General features: G+C 40.0%; 1 protein-coding gene across 7 annotated transcripts in view; it reads left to right on the top strand.

Annotated features, from left to right (window-relative positions):
- Positions 1 to 8,510: 8,510 nt before the first annotated feature.
- The window catches only part of KLC1 (kinesin light chain 1), a 50,571-nt gene continuing 38,022 nt past the window's right edge, over positions 8,511 to 21,059 (top strand). For 3 of the 7 annotated variants that reach the window (XM_075150977.1, XM_075150974.1, XM_075150979.1), the window contains exon 1: positions 8,528 to 8,890. The gene's annotated coding sequence lies outside the window, so the exon portion shown is untranslated. Of the gene's footprint in view, positions 8,891 to 15,561; positions 18,184 to 21,059 lie in introns of those variants that run through there. The other 4 variants (XM_075150978.1, XM_075150976.1, XM_075150980.1 and 1 more) reach the window with 4 other exon arrangements.

Genomic DNA, 21,059 nt, shown 5'->3' with positions numbered 1-21,059 from the left:
ACACAGTATTCCAGCCTCCTTTGCAAAATGAGTGGGATGGGAAGTGACAAATGTGTGAACCTTCCTTTAAAGATATTTAGAGTGCTTTCTGCATTGGTGCATGATAAACCTGGCGGTAACATTTTTATGGTTATGTAGTTAATTATAAGGATATGGGGCATGTTAAATTGCTGCCCACAACAGAACCATTTACTGGATAGATTTCTGGTCAGTGCTATACACTGATGAAGGAAGATACTATTATTCATCAGCCTGTTCTGTGTGAGTCATGACAGTTTTCAAACATATGGTGATGGTGTACTTTGTGGCCCTTCAGCATGTAATAACAAGTGTAACGCTGTGTAGGCAGTACATTTCACTTTCATGGCTAATTTATATATATCAGTTGTTCCCAGCTTTCTCCTAGTGTTTATTGAGGTATGTTTCAGTTCCTGTTTACAGTTACATTATTTTCAATACGTGGGGTTTGATAAACTATGTAAAACTGCACTATATATGTCTTTGAAACAATTTCAATGTATTTCAGCTTTCATTAAAACATAATTATTTTAAATATTAAGGAATAATTTTATGTTAGAATACACAGATTCAAAATCTAAAGTACTGCATTTGGCATGTTTCAGCATTTTCCCAGAAATTCCCCAGGAGACTGTTTTTAACTGATGTGACGGAGTGAACTGCTCCATGTAATCAAAACACCTCCAACAGTCCAGGTGTTTTAGGTGACACTGGTGTTGTAGGGAACCATGGTGGCACAGATTTTTTTCCTTGAAAGAAATTACTACAAGCTCTACTTTCTGTGCATTGTACTATGCCCAGCTGGCCACCAAAGTCAAAGGTCAAGGAGTCCTGCTTTAAATTCCTATTTTCAGTGATTTGTCCTCTGAAGGAAAATGGTAGGCTTAGAGTATCTGTGATGATCTACATACTGATGAGGTATCTGCCTTCTCCTTAGCTAGGTTCTGCATAAATTACAACTTAACACAAGAAAACCTTCAGAACATGATGTGATGCAGCAGTACCTGCCAAATTTGACAAATTAACATCCCCTTACTGTTTTTTTATATACTGGTCTCTAAAACATCTGTACACAGATGTATGAGGAATTCCTTTCTTCAGAAATTGACACCAACAAGGCTAGTTTCCAAGGCCTCCTTTCACATCCCCTACTACTGGGGGTATACTAAGTGTGGATGGGCTAAGTTACAGATGGACCCCGTGGAGGTCCTGAGCAGAACTATCACATGGAAGCCAGGTCCTTGTGGTTGTCTAAATCACACCGGGAGCAGGGAATAGTACAGGTTTGGGAAGGCACAAAGATGATCTAAAACCATTCTCTCAATCCTTTCTCATCTGGGCTATCACACTCTGTTCTACACCTTTTGGAGACTGTCCACAGATGGAATTCTTCACAATATTTGCTCTCAGGTAACTGACAGACAAGCCTGTAGAGATAAAACACACCATCCATCCTGTAGGAGCAAATTATGCAATCATCTCACTAATGTTTTAAGTCTAAGACTTGATAGCAGTGATGTACATACCTTGTTTTCTTCTGTATCACTGTGAAGATACAGAAGAAGTGAGGAGTGTGTCCATGGCATGTCTTTGAACTTAATACCTTTCAATGGATTTCTCTATGAACTGGCAAGAAAATGTTTCATTAAAGCAGATAAAAAAAGGTGGAATTACAGAAAAGATAGGAATTACAACATCTGAAACTGAAGCATAAACTTCACAGTACATACTTGCTGTGGGAAGAGGGAGGCAGCAAGGAGAGAGAATTCATATCCAAACCCCTGGGAATAAGATCATCTCTCCTTATCCTGCATCTGCTCTATTTCCCAGGAGACGGGATGAGGAACAAAATACCTAGCACAGGCAGTTCTGTTTCCTATTGATTTCTAGAGTGACTCTGCCCATCTCAGCCCCACGTACTGTATACCATCCATCTAGCCACAGGCATATTCACAGAAGCCATTTTCTGTAGAGACATAATTGGTCATTGGCACAGAAACTACAGAAACAGTTGTCACACAGCAGAAACATTTCCATTTCCCTCTCTCTTGGGGCAAACTGTATTACCATGAATTCCCCAGCCCAGTGCAGCTGAGTACTGCCTTGGTTTAACTACCCTCTTAACCAAGGCAAACTCCAACAATGAAAAGCAGATGTAAAATGGCCTCCCATAGAAAATGAAAAATTGCAATATCAACCTTGGATGCCAAGTGAATTTGGTGTAATTCCATATAGAGTATTAGTTGAGGAGGAGAGAAAAGCATTTAACAGAAGACCTGAAAGGGGGGTAAGGGTTTGGCAATTACTGCAGCACGTGCAGAAAAGGAATACATCAAGTGAAAGGGAGGTTACTGATAAATCAGACTCAGGAACAATCATTTTCAATAGTGACCATGGCACAAACAATTGCTGCACATTAGGCTCAAGAAAGATGAAGTAAAATGGGAGCAGCGAAGGGCGAGCTGAATAATCAGGGACATGTAGAATCTCTCTTAAAGAGATTAAGAGTTCAGTTTGTTTAGTCAAGCAAATTGATGGTCAGGAGGGGAGAAAGGAGTGCAGAATCTCCTAGGCAGGTGAGTGGAGGAAGGACTAGCTAAGAAGGTTACCCAGAGAAAAATCTTCTTTCTCTACAATAATTTAATCAAACGTATAAAAGAGAAGTGTTATATTCGAAGACCTCCTTAGAAATGCAAACACGTAGAGAAACGGGGCTAATCACTAGCAAAAGCAAAGAGCTGGAAAGCAATGAGACAATTTGGCACAATATCTATACGTATATATTATCCTTGAGACTGAACACTGGAGGAGTGAGGTTCTTGGGCAGGAAGGGCAAGATGCCTGCTTGGTTTTCAATAGAGTTTGATAATTACATTTAGAAAAAGACCAGATGAGGTGGTTATCTGTAATGCCTTTTAGACTTTTGAGACTTAGTTCTCTTTCATCGGTAGGTGCAAATTTCCACTTGGAAAAGGTCACATACAGGCATACACTGGCATTAGCATTTCTTGTGATTAGCATATGAATGAGCTTTCATAAAAGGCAGCATCTGAAAAATCACAACTTGCTTCTTTTATAATGGCATGTAGGAATCTCAGTGAGAATAAATAAAATACATCTTTTGTATCTCCATGAGAAAGCACCAGTTTCCCTGGTGCCGAGACAAGTTTATGTCCCAGTCCATGCCTCTGCCTGATGTTAGTTGAAAAAAAGGAATTACTTTCTTACACTTTCAAATATTCACTTCTCAAAAAAAAAGAAAAATCACATACTGGCTAATGAAATTGTCCCAGATTTACACTGATGTGTGACTGAAATTAAAATCATTGCCCTCACAGGTTTTTTTTTTAGGGAAAAAGTACTTTTCACAATGAAACTCTGGAAAATTTAATGACAAAAAGGTATCTAAAAGTCTCCTTCACTATGGAAAAAACCCTACAATCACCACCAAGATTATCAAGGTAAGAGTCTCACCTAATCTAATTGCAAGTAATCTGGCAGCAAAGCCTGATGAGTTAGCAAATCTCCATAAAGGAATGCTGACAAACCATGTAGGTAACAAACAGCTGATGTTCAAAGAAAGGGAAGGGGATAATGTAAGTAGTAATAAAGCAGGCACTTAGAAATCAGTAGAGGTGATCCTTTTGTTTTCTGCTTTTAGCTAAGTGTTCCTGGGTTTGAACACAGACTATCAAAGATTTTGTGTTTGGAAGAGTCTGTCTGTCGTGTTTGTGGAATAAACTTTTTTCCTATCAATACTAGGCCTTATCCCAATAGAAAGGTAAAGAAAAGGAGCACAGTCATAGTCAGGAAGTAAAGGTATGGGAGGATGAAGAGAAGTACTATATCACACACTGAATGTTCTTACTCTAGTAGTGGCCAAGATTGTGATAATCCACCAACAGAGTGTTTTTTTATTTCCTCTGAAGGATTTAATACACTTCTGCAATGGTTCAGTGACTGAGGTAGGTGAATACAGAAATAAATGTAATTTCCTATGACTCATACGCAGTGATTAGTAGTTCTCATAACCTTGAATGAGCAACTGAAACCCCAAGAGAGAATAAACTCACTGAAAAGTGAGAGTATAGAGGAAGGAAAGGAGGAGCATAAATGGAGCGCTATCTTTCTTCATGTATAAGCACTAAAAGTCATCAGTGTGAATATGGAGTGTAAAAATTCATCAGAGTGAATATGGAGAAGAGAGTCTTTCCAAGCTAGAAAAGTGCTGGTAGTCAACTATATGCTGACTACAGAACATCTAAGCAAGTAAGGAAGAAAGTTGCTTCATCTTTCAATGAAATGAGAGCTACGGCAGAAGTAAAGAAGGAACAGAAATTGCTGGTTGAGCAGAGTAAGTACGTATCGGTGTGAGCATTCCCTCGCAGAGGTGGGAACCTGCTCCTTGAATGCAGGGAGTAAAGATACAAGTCTAATTATCATCATACGCTCTTCTCTGCAAGCCCTTAACCTGTTGGGAATTCTTGATGCTTAAAAGTCGGATCTTGGAAAATACTGACAGTGTCTAAATTCATATAGCAGAGAGTATTATAGTTTGTCAAAGGGTGCAATTCTTAGCTCCTTGATCACTTATTACTTTGAAGAGCACAGTGGAAATTAGGATATGTAAATATAGCTGTGTTCCTGAAATTGTCTGGTATTTTTCTTTATGTTCACATTAATATTGACATGCAAATTCTCTAATAGTTTCTAGCTTTCAAGTGGTTACTTTAACTGTATTACCTGAGGTTTTTACGTCTGATTTTCATAATAGAACTGTTTTAAAGCTAATTGAATGGGCTTCTTAAAACCTTTCAGTATCATTTGGGCTTTAACAATAGCACTGCACTGTAATAGCTGGGAGATGAAAAGACTTCTGGTTAGCAAAATGTTAATATCTACAGCAAGCATCCTGCTCTGTTTAAAAAAAGTGACAGAAATAAACTAATGAAATGGCCTGTTAAGAGTTGAATTAACACTGCGTGCTTTATTTCCTTGTTATTTCTCTGTGGATAGAAAACGGCAGGGAAAAGGATACTGGCTTTTATTTGTTACAGCTTTCTAGAAATCCCTCTGTGACTCTGAAAAAGAATTCACTTGCATGTAAATAAAGCTTATTGACTTAGGAAGCAGGATCATGATCAGTGTTTATTTTACTTAGTACTTTAATGCCATGCCCAACAGTGGGTTCCCGATGGTATGTTCAGGCATCTTGACTATGACAATGAGTCATGTCAAACAAAATACAGTCCTTTTACTCCAAAGGACCTGAACTCCCTGATAACAAGGTAGCTCTGCATGCAGTAATTGCACATACGCACAAAGGAGGTAGGCTAAAACTGTGTCTGGGACTGCGTACTTGACTCTTGAGCACTGATTTTTATGTTTCCTCTTTTCCATAAAGGATGTTCTTGCAGGAAATACAAACTAAAAGCATATGCAACTGTCAAGTGATTGTGATGAAAAGCCAGACAGGTTGCCAAATCTGGCCTTTCAATATTTATTATTGCCAGGATGCTTTTAAACAGCACTTTAGCAGCAGTTGAAATTATTCCAATGTAGTGCTTTATTGTAGCCCATATTTATAAAATGAAGTCATAGATTTTATAGACTGTAGGATTAGATTTAAAAAACTTTTGTTTCTTTTGGAGGAAAGATCTTCTAAGCCAGGAGGATAATTTTTTTAAATAACAATGGTAAAATAAAACAACCCACACTTCTTAAATGAAGTGAACCTGAATTTCTTTATAGAGGCTTGCTCTACTTGTGGATGTCAGTTAAACCAAATCTGAGTTTGCTGCGTGTATTTCTCACTCTGTTGCAACTCAAAATGTAAGAGCTTTGTGCTGCATTAGTTGAACTGTTTGCTTTTTTCTCCCCCTCTATGAATTACAAACCTACCTCTCCCTTCTGGGAGAGGAGGGAAATGGCTATATTGAGAATAAAGAATCCAGCATTGTAAATAATGTGCTTTGGGGTTTTGTTTTAATATCCACTCAGATGTCTGCAGAAAACCACAGTGACCTTGTTGGTGGCAGACAAAGAATATTCTAGAGACAGCATGTCTAGATCACTTCATCCTAAAAGCAGGTCATATAGCATAACTAGTTCCCTAAGAGAAGATGGAAATGTGGGCAGTAACAAGTTTTTACTACTAGATGAACTTGGATAATTCTTATGTAGATGGGACAGGAAAAACAAGATCCAAATGGAGAGCAACTCTTACGATATTTCATGTGAAGCAGAAGCCTGAGGAAGAAGCACCTCACCAAGTCTCTTCTGTGTCTATCTTCTGCTGTGTGCCATAAACAGAGAGGAGTAATACTGCACTTTAGTTCCATTGAACTAATCAACCTTCCTGCAGGAGGGAGCTTATAGTGTGTGCTGCTTATGTGGGAAATTGCCAGCATGCACATACTTGATTAGCCAGCGTATTATGAATCAGGGTCATAGCTGGAGTAGTTGCTTTGTTCAGAGATGCTCAGATCCCTCGGGTGAGCAGCTAATTGCAGGAAATCTTTTAAAGCAAATGTGTGATAGGAAGAAAGCAATGAATATTGTTTATTCAAAAGACGGGAGTGGTTCCTTTGAATCAGTTCTCTTGCATAATTATGTAATTAGGGCATGTTCTATTTTTAATTAAATCTCTTGCATATTCATGAAAATTCTCTGAACCTGTGGACCAACTGGCATGCATCTTACTTTTAAAATGTAGTTTGTATAAAGGAATGCCCTTCAATCTTTTTTCTCCCTTTCATACTTACTGTGCAAACACATATTTCACATTATTATACATCATTAGCCTATATTGCCTGTCAAAACTGTAATATGATGATAAACCAGTAATACAAAATTGCCAGAGGAATGTTTTAAATGGAGATGAAGAACACAAGAAGCTGCTCCTCTGAAATACTATTATCACAGTTGTTTTTCTGTTGGACAGCTTGACCTGTGTAAGATACCAATCAGTGAGCGGTATTCAGCAAGTATATTTCAGTTCCCTCAGCTTTTCAGATCCAACAGTGACGCTCTGTATTTGCAGTCTGCAGACAATCCATGTTCCCCTAACTTTGTTTTGTTTCTTGTGGGCTTCTGTGACTCTTCCTGTTCTTCTGCCTCTTTGACAACTGCATTAGCTTTGATTCCTCTTCCGTCTTCCTGCTTGTTCTTAGGAGTCTTGCTTTCTCACCTGACTCTCGTTCTCACATCTGCCATTTTGTAGACTTACTCGGTGTTTTATGTGAGGGCAAACAGATGTAAGCTCTGCTTTCCTTGTGTATTTTAGATATTGGCATTTAGGTGAGGCTGCACATTTTGATTTACCACTATACTCCATATGTTTCCATTAGCTTATGATTCATACCCTATATGTACTGCAGGAGTTACATAGGCAGTTCGAGTAGATGATCGTTGTAGGTCCCTTCCAACTGAACTATTCTATTCTATTGTATGTGGAGCTCAGATGATAATGCACCATAATATTCTGCCCAGACGTTAATAATTCTTTCATAAAGTTAGGCTGTTCCCCGATGATTCCCAGTGTACATTTTACTGCTTTGCTACATTTAACTGGCTTTTTCCATCTCAGACCTCAACTCCTTCCATCTTTCATTTCTTGGCTTAACGTCTACCTAGTGGAACATAAAGCAACATGTAGAAAATACTGTGACCGTTCCTTCTTCTCTAGCAAGAGCGGGAATGAAATTGAAAGCTCCAAAGAAATAGTTCTTTTGATACGTGCCAGCAAGTCCTCATGAGTGTCTTACTTTTTATGTGTAAACCTGTAGAAGAGTAGGGATCTTTCACTTAGTTCAATGTGGAGCAAAGACAAGGGCACTGAAATATATTAACAGCACATAATTAGCTCTGAGGGTAGACCCAGCCTCCACCACAGTTTGTACTTCAGCCTCAGTCTCCCCCGTGTAATCTGCACTGTGAGCCGCTGCGCGCTGCAGGGCTCTTCATGTGCGTTTGTCCTGACAAGTCCTCCTGTCAGCCTGCTTTACAGAAGGACACTTCTTGCCAGGACACTCAGAACAACCAACACGAAAAGCGCCCGCGGTGGTACCCCACTCTGGAGCAAAACCAGCCCAGCGTCACCGAGGGTGCCTTGAGGAAACGCCGGGCTTTGCTCTCCGCTGACACACCCTTCGGGCAGACAAGGCCTTCGCGAGGCATAGCACGGCCCCCGCCCGTCTCCCCCGGCAGCCTCGGGGATGTCAGTGTGGGGCCTCGCACCTGAACCCCTGCAGGCCTCATCACCATCACCCCTCTCCCGCCCGGGGCCGGCCCAGCTGCCGGGGGCCGCCTCGGGGCCAGCCCCGCGCTCTCGCCCTCGCCCCCCCGCCCGGCCCGCTCCTCTGCGAGGGGGAGGCATGACGTCATGGATGGGGGGCGGTGGGAAAGAAGGGCGCGCGGGGCCTTGTGGGAGAAGAAGGGGGAGCCGCCATGTTGGGCGGGGCGGGTGGGAGGGAGGGGAGCGCGGGGCGGGCGCAGGGGCGGTGGCAGCGGCAGCCGGGGCGGTGGTGGCGGCTGCCTGCAGCTGTCAGCGCCGGCTGCTCCGGGGCCGGGCCGCGCGCCGACTACCGCGGCCGCCGGGCTGGGCCGGGCCTGCCAGCGCCTCAGCGGAGGCACTGAGGGCGCCGTGGTGCTGACCCGCTTCCTTCCTTCCTTCCTTCCCTCCTTCCCTCTCTTCGGTCGTCTCCCCCCACCCCCCCACCCCCCAAAAAACCCTTTTCCTTCCTCTCTTCCGCCCGCCCATCGCTGACATCCTCCTCCGGTCGCCTCCTCCCCAGCCCCCCGCCCCGCGCTGCGCGGCCGCCGCCGCCTCTGCGAGCGCTGCGCACATCGCCCGAGCCTGCAGCACCGAGCGGTGAGCGAGCGGAGCTGCCCGCGCCCGGGGGCGGCCCTGCCGGGGGCGGCGAGGGGGGGTGGCGTTTAATTTTTTTGCCTTTTTATCTGCCGTTACGCAGAGAACAAAAGGCTGCGCGGGCCGGCTGGTCCCTCCGCAGCGCCGCTGACAGCCGGCCCCTTCCCTGCGCGGAGGGCTGCGGTGGGTGGGTTTTTTTGGGGGGGTGCGGTGAGGTGATTTTTCGGTGGTTTGTGTAAAGCTGTATCAGTTACAGTCACCGCTCGGCTGGGGGAAGGAGGAACCCCCCCGGCGGGGATGGGGATCGGCTCGGCTTTGTCCCCTTTTCCTCCCCTGGCTCCCTGCGGTGCTGCGGATCGGGCCGGGCGCCGCCCGGGGAGGGACCCTGGGCAGAGCCGGGGGCCGAGGGAGGCTGCCGGCCTCGCCCCTCCGTCGTGGCCAGCTCTCCGTGGGGCGTGCGACGCTTTGTTTTTACTTCGCGTACTTAGCTTAGGTGGTTTATTCTGTTGCCGATTCGGAAATGGTGAAAGAAGAGGCGGGGACAGCTCTTTCTTGGGTTTTGTAAATAGTGACCGGATTTATACGTTGTAGGTCACCTACCATGCTGTAGTCGGAGGCGATTCGTAGACTTAGGTCTTGGTCAGATTTCTACACTTCGAAAATAAGGAAGAAAAGCATTGGTTAGGAACACGTTATTCTAGCAAAATGACATGAATACATAACTGACTTTATTGATAACTGTATCTTTAGGGCAGAGATTAATTAGAAAGGCACTTTAAAATCTTACTCATTCTGGCTTCGTGTTTCTAATATTTTTAGATAACAAGATACCTGATTTGTAGATCTGCATAGCACTTGTCTATAATCAGAAAGGAACTTCTTGACTCCTTATTTAATTCTGTGTTCTAAGCATATTGAAGCATATTTTAATGACCAAGCAGCATCACCTAGTGTAATGCTACTGCCTGGCTTTTTGAAGGCTACTAAATCAATGATGGTGCTCTTACTCTTTTTTTTTCCTCCCTGTTAATGATTTCCATTAGTGTATATGATGTAAATGTAGCAGCAGTACTCAAGTACTGCACATGGAATCAGAATACAGAATCAGAAAATAAAAACAGCTAGAAAAAAGTGAGGGTTTTTTAATAGTTTGCTTTGAACAGCAAAATGGTGAGCAAATGTCATTCATGATATAAAATACTTGCACAGTTATACATAAAAATAGATAAAATGAAGACTATTAAAATGTAATTTTAGTGTTCTTACAATTGGCAGAAGGTTTAGTAACAATTACTCTGGGAAGTAATTGTCTCTTTCACTTCCACTTTTGTATTTGCACTTCACTTAAATAGGAAACTTATGCCCAAAGGGTGTGCATTGGAAGCTAAAAAGGAACCTTCGAGATTTAGACAGCTTAGCATTTTAATTAAAAAAAAAACATCAAACAAAAAACCCCCAACAAAACTAAAAACAACACCTTTTTGAATGCAGAATTGATTTCAAACTCTTTTGGAAAATAGCTTTATTTTAATTGATTATGAATTCCAAAGCTTCAGTGAAACACGATAAGAGGATATTATAAACCCAGGATTATAGATACAATTGAAAGTAACAGATTCAGCATTTACTGGCAGCAGAGAGAAAGCTGATCCATCTAGTGATTCTGAGCAGAAGACCTTGTATTTTGTAAGTCACTTGCACAATTATTTTTGTGGACGCATGGTTAAAGAGGACCTTTTTGTGAAATTACAACAGATATGGAGAACTCTAGCAGTCCATTTAGATATGCATTTTATATAATGCAGAACCATGTGGGTGAATGCAGGGAATTTGCATTGTCAGTTCCTGAAACTCGCACAACAATGCAGTACCACTTCTGCATCATGTTGCAGTTAAAGTTTGGCAACCTTTCTGTTTATGAAGGATGATGATGAAACTGGACAATTCCAGTAATCAGAAATTCTAACAGCAATTTGAGCTTAGATTCCATTCACTTTCTAATCAAAGAAAACACGCTATCATATGTAATTAGGAAAGAGAATAAAGTTACCCTCCAAACGTCTTGTGAAATAGCCTCATTTACTATTTGACAAATTAGTATGATATGCTAACAGTGCCTTATTAATGGAAATTGTTTTTTAAAAAGATCTGTGTTTGACAAGAGGAATTGCATACAAAATTGTTAATTAAGTTTGCATGAGTCCAGAATACAATCTTCTGAATGTTTTTGACATGCAAGAATCAAAATAATACTGTACAGACACTTAAAGCATATAAGAGCAATTGCTACTTTCTCTGTTTATGAAGAACTTACCACGATAATGTCAGAAAACCCTCATTTGTGTGCTACTTTTATGCAGTATATATCTCTCTGTATATCTATATATGTGTATCTATTTGTGTATACACACATACCTACATGTGTCTCTTATTTAATTGGGAGTTTGGGGAAATATGTAGCCTCGTATTCAGTTCTGAGTCCATTTAATGCAGCTTCTGTTGCTCTCGGGACGAGGGCTTGTGCGGTTACTCTTTCATCTCTTCCTCTGTTTGGCTTCTCAGGCAGACCTGCAATTGGATTTATTATGGGATTAATAGCATCTCTTCCAATGCATAGCTCATGATTATTTTAAAACATAATTCAGTGTACAAATACTTGTTAAAATAATGTTTTTATGAGAGAAATGGTAAATAAGGAAATTCGGGTAAATTCATAAATAAGCAAAATATACTTCTGTATTTAATGTTGAAGAGCATAATAGCAGACAGTGTTGGGGACAAGCATGCTAGGTCTATTTAGATAAACATCTCTTGCTGTCTGTCTGCATCCAGGGTGTTATTCAGTATGACACAACTATCATAAAAATGGACTGATTGCATCATCATTGCAATAAAGTGGCTAGTCACAGGCTTTTCTCTTAATTCAGCCTGCATAATACTTTGTGTTTCCAAAGTATTTTTTAATTGTTTTATAAGAACATCGTATTTACCTTGACTAAAGTTTAAGAAAACATTTCTTTTCAATGTTAACTCTCATTTTTCTTAAAATAAAAGGAAATTTTATTAGACATGTCTAATAATTAGACATGTCTAATAGATACTTCGTGGTTACCAAGGACCGGTCAAAGACAGATTGTTCATTCCAAAAAGAAACTTTTGTTACTTCAAAATAGAACTGATTATAATAGTACTTCCTGAGCAAAGTCGGCTTCAGGTATTTTTGAGGTATTGAGGCTTTCCCAGTAATTTCTTTAGTGAAATGTTTTCCTTTCTGAAAGCAGGATGTAGAAATAAGTGTGGTTCCTTTGAAAAATTACTTAATCAATAAATGCCTGACCAGAAGAAGGTGCACTTATGCTGGCTTAGATTTGCTGAGATGCTTTGTTGTCTTCATCTTATGGGATTTAAATTGGGCACTTTTGTTAGAGGGTCTCAGAGCCAGAATTACAGATGCTTTCAGTGACAGAGGAATTATTCCATAGGGTTTTGTGTGAGGTGCTTTGCAGGCATCAGGCCTAAGATGACACTGTAGTTGGGTTTTTTTGTGCTAGACAATTAATATATTTAATAATGACAGGCCATAGCGAATAGGCAAGCATGAGGACTGAGGACGTATGTTTCCAGTACCTATAACATATTTGGGAATGTGAACAAAGGAGTTGTTCTCAGAGGACTAAAGCACAGTTAACGCTAGATATGCTAATTTTTATAACGCATAAAGAAAATTAATCTCTGATAGTTGACAGTTTCTTCAGATTCAGTCAGCTAAGAAAACAGATACAAGTAACAGTATCTGTGTGTTGATTTAATCACTGTTTGTTTCTTTGAATCCAGCTTATGTCCCATGGATTCTGCTATTTAACTCTTTTTAGTGCAATCAGAAACAATCTTTACTCTTGAAGCTGTGTTTTGACATGCACGTAGAATTAAATTGAATTTTTTTTGTCAAATAATTATTATTAGTCGTCTTTTTTGCTCAAAATTAGGAAGCATTGGATCATGTCATCTTCTATTCCAAATATGCTTTCCCTCTGTTGTCTACTTAAATCTACAGATTTTTTACATGGTTTCTCAATATCAAGTCTTGCTTACAGGTAAAAGCAGTAAAATATCTTTTGCGGGTAGACTCACTTAAAGTGAGCAGTTTCCTCTTTTGATTCTTCTGTAAATATCTGCCATAAAACCCATTCATCGCATTCAGATTGTGTTTCTGGGATTATGTGAGAACTATAGCCAATTTTATTAAATTTTAAAGTGAATAGAGCAAAGTATGTAACCAGTCTAGTCAGTAGTACTGCCTTCCTCACATATCGGTAGGGTTGGGGTGGTGGCTAATTATGCCCTGCTTACTATGTGATGATAACCCTATATTTATCTGTATGCACCCCAGAAAGCCATTTAAAATGTTAACATTGCACTAATTAACATTCAGAGGGTAAAGAAATGTCTGACATAAAGCTGAACTTTTTGGTAGTATTTAATATGTGCTTTTCTTATTTTTTGTGTGTTATATGTATTTCAGGAAACAAAGTTGTATCAAAATCAGTCTTTTTAAAAGACAATACTTACATTTTTTGGAATTATCAGAGAAGTGTATATCTTAATTCTTAGTATTTTGCATTACATACAAACACTGATGTTATATTCGTAAACGGTTTCTTAAATCCTGTGTTGCTATTCCTTTTGGCAGCATATTACTACTAATATGTTATAGTATTCTAATATTGTGCTTTGTCTGGAGACAGCACAAGTACTTAAATGTTAACAAAAAATTAAGATTACTTGCAACGTGCTATGATTTGTACGTGTGTGCCATTCCACAGTGTAGAGAGTGGTGGTTTTAAACTTTTTAAGGGATTGCAGTAACTGCATTCCTGCAATATATCTTGAGTTTGCTCCTTCCAGCTGACGGTAGTTGAATGATTTGCAAAGCATGTTACACAGATATACAGACTAGCAGGGGAGGAGGGGGGGGTGATTCCGCTTCCCTACCCCCCCCTTCCCCCCCCAGCCGAATAGAATATTGTGTTTGACTGCTTTTAGGGATGTTCCTTTATCAAACAATGTCAAGCTGAATACTGTAGGGAAGTCACAGTTGTATCTGTCTCCCAGCTTGAGCAGCTTCCATTTCAGAGAGACTGCAGTTACTCCCTCATCCCTCTTGTCTTTGCCACGAGTGGGTTTTGCTAAACCCTCACCTTTAACATTCCATTTGTTCATGTGCTAAAATGGGATATTCCTCCCTGCCCCCCCCCGCCCCCAATCATATTTAGTGTGTATTTAGAGGGAGAAGGGTTAAAAAAGTGGGATTCCTCCCCCCCCCCCCCGCGCCCAGTGTAGTGGGTGGCTGTGTGTAGTCAGGTTAATGCAACTAGTGGGATGGCAATCTGTGAGGATATAGGGGAGGTTATAGGTTTGAGAAGGGAGGAGGACAATAACCTCTTAAAATGTTTCTGCTGACAGAATAGGAATATATAGTCAGTCTCTAAGGATATAGTTGAACTTTTCTTCAGTCTCAGTGCTGGTTTATGTAGTTCCACACTCCTGCCGCTTGTTCCATGTCCTCATTCTGTTAACACAGCTTGCTGCATGGCAGCATGGGGAAATAGGTGAGTTTTGGCTGTGTTTGTGTCCTGGACCTTTTCCTTTTCTGTCCCCTCACCTCTGACTGAAAAATAATCCAGTAAAAGGCGCATATCTTTGGTTTGTTTTAGTATGGACAGGAGTGCTTCTGCTGGCATGATGGAACATGAGATGTATGGCTGCATGAGAAGCATTACCAGGTTACTGTCTCTAACCATAGCCTTAGTGAGTGAATGCTCATGGTCTTGTGTTTGCAGGAAGCCAGACCAGATGATCCGATGGGCATTTCTGTCTCTAAATTCCTCTGTACATAGAAGGCAATAATGTGTGGAAGATATAAGAATGCACTATTGTTTATATTTACCATTTCCCTGGATGTAGCCCAGTTGCATTCAGTATAATTAATATTACTGTATTGAAAATATGGAAGGGTGCAGGAGTCATGATGATGTTTGGCAGTATGCTAGCACACGTGATAGTGACCTAGAGGTCTTACTAAAGTATGAATGAATGAATGAATCTTCAGGAAGGTATGTTAATTTTGAGGAGTGGTATATATTGGGAAGGTTTGGTGTGGGAGCCTGATCACTATGCCTACCGTAAGGCAGAATTACGTTTAACAGAGAGGATGTGATAAAACTGCTCTGTAGGGTTCTGTAATGGGAGCATTCTGGAATGCAGAATGCTGGTGCTTGGTGGGCATTCCTGGGGGCTTAAGAAATTGTGCAGAGATGATGGGTAATGTTTTGTTATGGTACTGATAGGTGTCTTAGCCAGATGTCCTCATTTTTCAAAGATTTGTTATCCATCCTCTATCTTTTGAAAAGGCAACAGGCACCACAGGGTGACTTTGACTCAGTGTCCCAGTAATTTGCTGTCACCTATTACATCTCCTTTCCATTGTTCAGGAAAGAGATAAAGGCAGATTAATGATTCAATTACTCTGCTTTTAAGTCTTTCTTACTCAGTTCATATCAATTTCTTTCACAGTACTTTTAAGTTAAAATTATATACTGCATGTTGATTTTAGAGCACACTTAAAGTATTGCTGTTAGAATACATCATTTAACTTAAAAAAAATTTCTAGGTTTAGAGTTTGTGCAGAATGCAAGTAGAGGGCAAAGATGCAGAGCATATTTTTGAAAGCAACAGTCAGTGGGGTTTGAATTACACTGTCTGCTTGTAGTTTGTGTGGCTATTGAATCTTGATCCCCACCCAGTTGTTGTGTTAACAAATGGCCTGGAAATATGCTGGCTGACTCTTTTTTTTTTTTTTTTTTTTTTCCTTCTTCTTTCCTTTTTTTCTCTCGGCTTGTAGTCTGGCTGCGCATGGAGCAATACTTGCAAGTGCGTGATATGTTGCTTTTAATGGCACAGTTGTGTTAGGAAGTGACTGTTCTGCCATCCTCAGTAGGGGTATGCTTTCAAAACAGATTTGTCCAAGCAAGGTGGTTTAAAAATGTAACTTTTTACTTCTGTTGTGTCTATTTTCCAGTTAATGTGTGCTCTGATTCTGTGTCAGTCCACCAGAAGAGTGGTGTACTGCGGCAGGATGGTGGGAATTGTCATGCTAGTGTTGTTACCACAGCTGGTATTTCAGGAGTCCCAAAGGAGCACCCAGTGCCCCAGCACTAGCTAAGATAAATCATGAATGTGAAAGATCACTGGAGAGGGGCCTAAAACTATGGTTGATCCTCAGGTGTGAGTGCACTGACTGTTAAAGTGCCTTTGTCAATTGCTGGATTAGGGCCTGTTATGCTGCTCCGTATCTCCTGGCCCAGTAGAGTTCAGACCATCTGAGTAAGCCCTGCGGCTTATGGAGTGCTTAACAAGGAAATTATTTCCAGTCTTACAGCAAAACAGCTCTCTGCTGTAGTAGGTAAGAAACAGTGAATAATACAAGGTTGTTTTTCTGGATGATTGCATCATTTGCTATGCTTTCTATGAAATAAAATTTGTAAGGTGTAAAAAAAACTATTAGTCTGATAACTGGTGATTGCCATTGAAAGTATCAATTTTGATGTAATATTTAATGGGGTAGAATTAATTCCTTCTCAATATTAAGGACACTGCCTGAACAATTTAATTGTGCAACTCTTTTTCTGTAGTCATTTTGGAAGAATTAGGTTGGTGGGTTTGTATTTTTTTTTTTTTTTTAATGGAAGGATAAGCTTTTTTCCCCTAAAGCTTGAAGGGAGACTGTGCACAGTTTGTGCATCTTAATGTAAACTATTAGATAGCTTCAAAACCAGATTTAAGGATTTGTTAAACCTAAAGGATTAAGGATTTGTTAAACCTAGTGTGTGCTGAAGTGATGTTAGTGGATGTTCCTTTTATGTCTGCAGAAGAAATTGCTGGTTTTCTCGTTTTGGTTCAAATAACCCTTCTCTTCAATATCCTCGAGCGTGTAAGAGCATCATAGATCTGTACTCACAGTAAATTGACAGCAAAGCTTCTCAGATAGATCCAATAACATGAGGCAAGATGTGGCCTTCTCTGCCCTTCCTGCATGCATTTTTTTAATGGTTATAGGTATGCCATAAAAAGTAGATTCGGTTAAGATTATAGATCTGATGGTAGCAAGTGAAAGCTGATGGAGTTTTTAATGTATTATGGAAGTCTGATTTGATGGGAACATGCCTGTGCTTTTACCTAAGTGCTATTTAGAGTTAAAGATAAATGGATAGCATAAATGGTTGCTTCCTTTGATTAGTCAATAAAGCACTTCTTGTCCAAAAATAACAATGCAAAATGAAAGAACTAGAGTCAAGCTCAAAAAATGTTTTGTCTACATATTGACAGCTTAAATTGCAAGACAAATAACTTTGAAAACACTTTGATGTTACTGTACCTCTCTATTCCAGTGTCAGAGACACCCTCACCAGCTAGAATCAGTCTGTCTTATCAAGACTCAAGATTCACTGAAGACATGGTTGCACAAGTTGGCAAGTCCATGAAGAGCCAAGTGCCATTTTCACACAGAAATAAACGTAGATTCTTGGAATATTGAGGGTAAAAACTGTGGAATTTGATAATGATGATGGATTTGTAACTCAAACTGTCTTGACAGTGTTTCTTTCAAAATACAGTCAAAATTTCCTTTCAATCCACTTAAAGTAGGTGATTTATGAAGCATGTCTTCGTAACTACAATACAATTTTTTTGAATAATTAGCCTTGATTTTTCCTGATGTATCTTTGATTCTTTTGACAAGCATTTTTAATAACTAAGGGTAAATATAATGACTTTCTAAATGATTCAACTTCTGCCTTCTGATGCATTTAAGTATGTTTATTCTGTCTTTGTAACTACTCTTAATATAGTCACGATCATTTGGTTAAAATGATCCAGTGAGGTGGGCTTTGTGGTCATAAGCACAAGGCAAATCCTGTGTGACCCAGACTGGTATGTTGTGGCAGTGTTTTAGTGAACAGGCAAAATGCTCTGCTTTCTTGAGGTCCATTGGTGGCTGCTTGGAAGTGTTTATTAGTGCTCACAAGAAACTAAGGAACTGCCAGCTTTGAAGATCAACAGACGCTGTTTGCTGTTGACACAGCAGTAGTACAAAAAAAGAGACAACTCCCTTGCTCCAAGGAGTAGGAGACTTTGCGATTTGCAGTCTGTCTGTCTTCAGAAATAACTTCATGGACATAATGAAAATTAACAAGCTGACATTAGAGCTCTTTGCCCAAGACTACTAAACAGTGGAAGAGGTTTGTGTTCAGTTTTATTATTCTGGAAAAGAATGGGGTTTTGATCGTGCCAGAGGTCTGAGGATATTAAATAAATATGTTGTTTCAGATTTAGAGTAATGAAGGTATGTACCACCAACCTGTAACAGATGACAGTAACCTTGATTAACAAAGAGTTAATAAGCATGTACCTTCTTGAAAGTACGGCTTTTGGTGTAGTTCCTCTAGACTCCTGACTGGGTCTACTAAACTGCCTGTAGAGACACACACCTCAGATTTCTCTTGCACTTGCTTCACCTTTGACAAAGAGTACTCTGATGTGAATACAAACGCATAGAAGGATCTTTCTTACATCCAGCTTCATTTGAAACCTGAGATGTTAGAAGGACTTGGGTCTTTTCTTACGTGCTTATGGTACATGCGGACTGATTGTAGGATCCAAACAGAAAAGTGGAAGAGTAAGAGGAAGAGTAATCCACTGTGATTTTAGGATATGTCACTATTCTCTGTTTTAATTGCTATCTATTTTTAGTACTTCAGAAAGGTAAAATGTAGTGGGTGAGATATGCCAGAAAGAGGATACTTTTCCTTCATTCCTTTTACACAAATAATGGGAGTAGGTGAAGTAATGTGTAGGGGGGTAGCTGTATCATCTGAGGGTCTCTATCTGCTGCAGTATGTGAGCAGGAAGAGCAAGGTGGGATTTAGCCACGGTCTGCAGCATTATGGAATTCCAGATATGGTTGAATCTAAAAGAGATTTTGGAAATAGTTAGATTGGCAAGTAATCTGGATAGTCTACTGTGAAAAGCATACAGATTTGACTGTATCATGAAAATTGAAACGCTAGTGTTTATTCAGTGGAGTACTGTCAAGAGATTGACACCATAATAACCTTTTCTTTAAGAGGAAGAATAATCTGTGTAGTTACAGGATGCTTTTATGCCACTGAATACTTCTATACTCTGTAAGGATTTTTTAGTGTTTCAGCAGGAAGTCATAATTTTAATGGAAGTAGTTTACTTGCTACAAAAAAGGAAGGCTGAAGGCTGAAATTACTCTGAAGGGTTTTTTTGGCAGTTTTCCTTGAAATGTGCAAAAGTATTTATTTCAAAATAGTGTTAAGATCGTTACTTATAAGAATGCAGACATGATTGCTAAGAAACAGTATATGCTTTATTAGTGTTGATGTAGCGTGCTATAGAAATCTAAATAAAAAGACTGCACTGCACTGCAAATCTTCATAGCTTTTGCTTTCTCAAAGAGAATTGTCAGCATCACCCTTACTCTACAGGTTTTATAGGAGCTATTTTTGCTATCATCTCTTTTATTAGCAAATATAATTTGTCAGCCTGCTTTTCTCCTTAGTAATTTCTTAATTTTCCAAAGAATCCAAAGATTTCCCCTGAAAGGTATGATTTTTTTTTTTAATAGCAGGCTGCGATGTTAAAAGATTCCAAGATTTATCAAGGCAAATGTACAGTGACTGTGTTCTTCAGCTAAACAAGTACATAATCCTCTTCACTTAAACATAGTTTAATGCAGTGGATGGGCTTATTGATAGCCACTGGGGTTTCCTAGAATCTGACGCAGTGTTTTTCAGAGGTGGATGCTGTTGTGATGTCGGAGTAGAACATGTGGCCATGCAGCCTCTTCCCACTGATGGTGGTGTGGAGAGTAGGCTGCACTTGGCATACTTAATAGAAAAGCAACAGTCATGTTAGTCCGGTGGAAGTCTCTGCCAGTATTCGAGTTTTTTGGTGTTTTACACTTTGTAGTCAAGCTGTCCTGTGCAAGCTTATTGTGCATTTCTTCAGAAATTCATGGGTTTACCTTTATAAATGCTAAACGTTTACAAAGTATGAGTGTTTGTCCAGTTTGCTTACCAACATAGTTGTCTTGTGGTGTTAAGGTTGTAGGTCAAATTACAAATGCGATTCTGTGCTTTTATTAGGATATGTGCCCTTGACATTAAAGGACTACAAGTGTCCTTTTTATGGTATTTACTTTGCATACCTTCATTTCAAACCAAGTGGAAGGGCAGACTTCTGCATTCAGGCTTGGCTCCAAGTTGAAGGCTGGCAGAAGGAGCACAGTAAGGTTATTTGAATTCAGATGCTTACTAGCTCGAAGTTGATAGAAAAAGTGACTCCAAGGGGTTAATCCTTTTTTCAAACACATTGTGTGTTCTAAAGGACTTCTTGGTAGTTTAATGTTCGTTGCTAGTCATGTGCAACTCCATCTTCTTACGTGCTTTGCGGCCTCCAGTACGTGCCGCTAATTGTTCTCACTGAGTTATTTTTAAGGTACGTGTGTGCTAAATTTTAAGGTACTTGTGTACATGTGTGCTAAATTGTGAAGACGCTTTCTGAGATCACGTATTTGGAAACCTGAGGCAATACAGAAGCGCAGCAGTATTCTGTTTATAGAACTGGGTCAGCAGGCGTACCTTAAGTCTGACCTCCAGCAGGACACTGTTTGCAGGTGCAGTTCAAGTTTTTCTATTCTGTAGAGGCTCATGTGGATTCAGATACAGTATGATGAAAAGCGTGATAGGTAGCATTGGCAGTTCAGCTACAGTCCTGAATATGTCAAGAGGAAGAAGCTACTCTGTTTCTTTTGTGGGTTAGTGATGAATGTATTAGGATAAATTCCTGAGTGTAAGGGATCCTTTTAGTTAAAAGGAGGGCAAGTCAAACAAAAAGAGAAAGATTATAGATTTCCTTATGTATGGGAATATGACTTGTGATAGCAGAAATAGCCTCACAGAGAAAGAAAAATTAACATCTTAGATGAAAAAAAATACATAAATAGCCATTGTTCTTTCAGACTTGCAGATTTCTGACTGTAAACTGTAACAGCAATATATTCAAACTAGAGTGGTTCTTCTCCGAGTCC

The sequence above is a fragment of the Calonectris borealis genome, chromosome 5, assembly GCF_964195595.1.
Source record: "Calonectris borealis chromosome 5, bCalBor7.hap1.2, whole genome shotgun sequence".
Classification (NCBI taxonomy): domain Eukaryota; kingdom Metazoa; phylum Chordata; class Aves; order Procellariiformes; family Procellariidae; genus Calonectris; species Calonectris borealis.
Note: the sequence above shows the minus strand (reverse complement) of the source record. Positions and strands in the feature narration are given on the sequence as shown.